General features: G+C 39.5%; 1 pseudogene; it reads right to left on the reverse strand.

The window, feature by feature from the left end:
• Window positions 1–545: 545 nt before the first annotated feature.
• Window positions 546–660, reverse strand: LOC142444083 (small nucleolar RNA SNORA66; annotated as a pseudogene).
• Window positions 661–4,871: the final 4,211 nt, after the last annotated feature.

A 4,871-nucleotide genomic window follows, 5' to 3' on the forward strand; every position in this document is an offset into this window, starting at 1 on the left:
ATATTCCCAATATCTGCCAGGTCATAATTATAAATCCTTCTTTGTTTTATAATAAATGACTGGAATGACATAATTTTTTCTTCAAGGTCTTGTGGCAATTTCTGGGAAATCTTTGTTCTTTGTCTCAAACATAGGCGGCCAAACCTATTCATGGAGCAGGTACACCATCCTGCTGATGCAGCAAATTTTTCAATGCCTGGTGCTTTATATTTGTCATCCTTGGCCATTGGTAGAGCACGTATGCGGATTCCCATGTGCTATGCAGTAACCATTTTGATGACACTTCATAACCCACTTATACAATTCACTCTCTAGAGCCCCCAAAAAAGACGTTAAACCACAAGCTTTTTCAGCTTTTGGAATCTGTTCCAAGTCAGCCTTCATTTTCTGCCACTCCCTTACTTGCTTTTCGTCAACACAGAGTTCCCTACTTGAAATACTGTTATTGCTCTTTTCTGCTGTTGACACAACCGTCATTTTGAAACCAGCCTCATAAGTCTTGCATTTTTGTTTGGTTCAAGAGTATCCATTTCTTTTTCTTTTTTAACTGTAGTAGGAAAGAATGGGACACCTCAGTAGTCCCTGAGGCTAAACCAGTACTATCCCCAAAATTACTTTAGCAAACCTGGTTCCCCTTGCTTCTGCAACAAGAGTATCCATTTCTAATAGTATTAAAACCCAAGAACTTTCCTGGTAATGCCAGCTCCCACCCCCTGCCCTGTGACGTGTTAGCCGGGAGGAGGGGAGAGTCCAGGCAGGGTGCGGGGGATGCAGAATGTGAATTAACACAGAGACCAGAGGGGAGAGATGGCGCGCAGTCACAGACACATCCTTACCAGTTCAGCTAGTAAGTGAATCACTATGGGTGCTTCTGCGAATTGGAGCCATCCATGTCATAGGACGGCTCTGATTGGTTACATGTGAGTAAACAAACATTCAAAACCCTGCAGTGTCAGCGGGGCTTTGAATGAACAGCGGAGAAATGGCAATCACCCGGAGATAACTGACGCTTGTCCCGTTACCTCAGGGGGGCCCAGTGAGATTTTACACCTTCCTGGGGTGCCACTGACCCGTGTATAAGCCGAACCCCAGTTTTTCAGCACTTACTCGGCTTATACATGAGTATATACAGTAGGACATTTAGTAAGTTCTCAACGAACAGGAATTACTGCCTCAACCCAAGTGGAGCCTCTATTGCTGATAATGAAATGCCTTTCTACTTGACTTTTTCTGTGTCCAAGGGGCAATTTCCATGAGCATTTTCCATGCTTGAATTGCTCTTAAAGATTATGTTATGAACTTAATCTGAGTTGAACTTCCAACAGAGTATTAAGGAAATGAAGACAAAAGAAAAATCACATGCATGGCCATCGAATCAAATTCCAACTCACAGAAAGCCCGTAGAATAAAGTAGCAGTACCTCAATGGGATTTCTAAGGCTGTAAATCTTTAAAGAAGACTGGCATATTTGTCTCCTGTGGTTACCTTCAATTTGCAACACCAAGTCTCCTTAACAAATTCAAAGTTGCCACGCTTCTCAACCTCATTGTCAACATATCTCTGGTTTGCAAAATTTGCGTCAGTTCAGTATAGAAGATCAATCCTCAGAAAAAAAGGCTGTTGTGGATAGCAGCTGAGAAACCTACCTTGATCTGGCAATTGTTATATTTCCTATTCTCTGATGACAGTGTGATTCTATCAAGCTTTTCTTCCAAATGTGGCCTCTTGTAAACTCATTGTTAATCTGTCATGGAGTTATATTAACTTTAATGGTGGGGTAGTCTGTTTTTCTTTCATACATAGGCCACTTCAGATTTTCTCTTTCTGTTTAATTTCTTATTTGATATTATCATTTCTTGAGACATCGTCTAGTCTATTTTGGAAAGAATTAGGAGTAAAATAAACTTACTAAGTAAAAAGATAAAAATAGTATTCTTTACCTATTAATGTTTAAGATAGAGTTTAATAGTTTGTTTTCTTATTTCCCACCAAAGTTGATTTTTTTTCCTGTTTTCACTTTTCTGCTTCTAACACTGAGTTTTCTTCACCAGAAAGGCATTGACTGTCTAACTATATTATCTTTCCTCTATATGGATAGTTCACATTCTCTGAATTCAGTTTTTGCTCCCTCTGTTGAAATGGTCAAATGTGTCTCCCATGGACTATATGGCCTTTCTCTAAAGAAACATGCAAAATGCAATTATAAATCTTTATTGGAAAGTTCTTTATCATAAATAATATCAACCATAATCTAAATGAGTTATAACTATTTTTACTTGCTCTTTCCCAAGTGGAAAAACTAAACACCATTCAATATTGTCTATTAAATGAGCAAGATATTCGTCCGCAGTGAAAATCATCTTACATGTCAAATTCATTGAAGCTGAATAGATGAGCGAACACTGGCAGATTGGTGTTTTTAATTATAGGGTTCTTCAACTCTGGTAAATGTGCATATTAGCTGCCATTAATCATCAAAATAATTACATCAAAGAAGTCAAGTCATTTTAGAAGCATCATCCCCATTGTCAGGAGAAACCAGTCCCTGGAGAAGGACATCATGCTTGGGAAAGCAGAGGGCAGGGGGAAAGAGGAAGGCTTTCAAGGAGATGGACGGACACAGAGGCTGCAGCAATGGGCTCCAGCATGAGAACAATTGTGAGGATGGCCCAGGTCGGGGCAGTGTTTTGTTCCATTGTGCACAGGGTCGCCATGGATGGGGACAGATTCAAAGGCGCCTAACAACAACAACATCCCCATATTCAAAATACATGTTTGGGAGTTCACTGTGATTCTGAAGAAGTGTGAATGAAGAAAAATTACTTGGAATTTCTTTTTTTTAGCAGTGTATTGGCATATAATTCATATTGAATTCAACAGTTCAGTCATATTAAAACGTTGCTCTATCATCACTGCAGATTTGGAATGTCATCTCACTCTGATAAGCACAAGCTCTGGCTACCTATTTAGCCTCTCTGAGCCTGTTTCTTCTATCATATAGAAATACTAACATGAATCCTGCAGGGTGAGTCTGAAAATATGGCGAGTGACTATGTGATACTAGCATTACATTTCAGTACCTGATAGATAAAAAACATTCAATAAATACTATCTAACAGCAACAAAAAATAAATTCAATATAGGACATAGAGTGCCAGCATTCATCCTTTAGCTTATCTGTATCTAATGCCTGGCAGCTTATGTCCCTTTATCTTTTTCCTCAGCCTCTGGGATGGAGAGAAATGCTACATTATTTCTGCATTCTTATGAGCACATTTATCTTTGCCACAGGGATTGCTTGTCTCTTACTGTGATGGAGGCTGGAAGCAGACTCTTGTCTTTCAACAACAGGTATGAATTGCTGCCTACAGAATGGCCAATTTAAGTCTTAGGATGCTTGCAGAGAGGGAGAGAATCGCCTGCACTAGAGAAGGAAAGCATTTATTCTGTTTCATGAAACCGAGAGGAAAGCCACACAGACCAACTTTGTTTCCTCGGAGGGAAAATGGAGCCTGACTAGATTTGATATCCAGGTTCAGTTTTAGGAATGGGGCCAACTGTTTGCTGCCAAGCAAGAACTGTCCCCTCAGCTCATGTCAACCTTCAGTGCAATCCGCTCAATTTTCTTCAGTCTACAAAAAAGATTTGTATTTTTCAACAAATAACTCACCAGATTTCAACTGCTTAACTGTGCTCTTAAAATCTGCTCCTTTAAAGCTGGGATCTGAAGCTGGCTTCGATCCTGTAGTCATTTAGTTTGGCTTAGTTGCCCAAAACACAAACCAACGAACAAAACACGACAGATCTCACCCAGGCTATTGCCTCTTTGATGATTGTGAATCTTTTTTTTACTTATCAAGGATGCTCCTAGGAACTGAATTTCAATTTCAGGTGATGAAACGTTTTGGAAATAGTGGTGGTGGCTGTACAAAACCTTAAAATATAATTAATGTCACTAAACTGTACATTGAAATTTTTTTAGAAGGCACATTTTGTTATATAACAAAACAAAATTATTTTTTAAAGTGGCCCTAAAATGAGCTAAAAGAAAGGAATGGGGATTTCTGCAACAAACTGAAAGATGAAAAAGTTGATACAAATGATTCTTGAAGGTGTCGATGATGTGATTTATAAACCAAGAACCTGGTGGCTCCCCCATTCGTTATAAAGATTTGGATCACCATTGGGATTTTTCCAACTTTTCCCATTGACCTAACCACACTATTTAACATTTTTTTTCTTGCTAAAAGTTTGTTTGGCAGGATACTTAGAGTTCTATCACTTATTTTTATAGTACTCCCCATGTTTCTTGAAATCTAAAGTGTAAGTGATATTTGCAGACATGCCATAAAAACAGTTTAGAAAACTGCGTCTGGCAATGGTGGACTAGGATGTCAAGGACCAACTCTCCTTTTAAGAACAACTAGAAAATCTATGCTAGTGGTTGGGAATGGGGATTTGGGGTTCGCAGTGAGATATGGGAGCACAGGGAACCCCGGAGAAGTAAGCCTGAAAATGCCCAGCTTTGCCCCTTCAGGCAACCCTCAGTTTTGCATCTAGGAACTGAGAGGCATGAGGTCAAATCAGAACTCATGAGTCAGGGGGAAGAAAATTCGAGGGTTAAAAACTTGTCAAGAAAGGCAAGTCTTGGTAAATTACAGGAATTCAGAATCCTGAAAGGACGTACCTTGAGTGTAAGAGTAAAATTCATAGACACTAGCCCTGGCAAAGGCCAGTGGATGGTTGAAAAACTGATTTGTGTCTGCTATGGCCCTATGCCAGTTGCCTGTCAGAAAGGAAGTAAGTACCCCTGGTGAAAGATAATTTCATCCATGACCCCAAATAATTTCTGAGTCCATTCTATCCATGTC

This window comes from Tenrec ecaudatus, chromosome 3 (assembly GCF_050624435.1).
Source record: "Tenrec ecaudatus isolate mTenEca1 chromosome 3, mTenEca1.hap1, whole genome shotgun sequence".
In the NCBI taxonomy this organism is placed as follows: domain Eukaryota; kingdom Metazoa; phylum Chordata; class Mammalia; order Afrosoricida; family Tenrecidae; genus Tenrec; species Tenrec ecaudatus.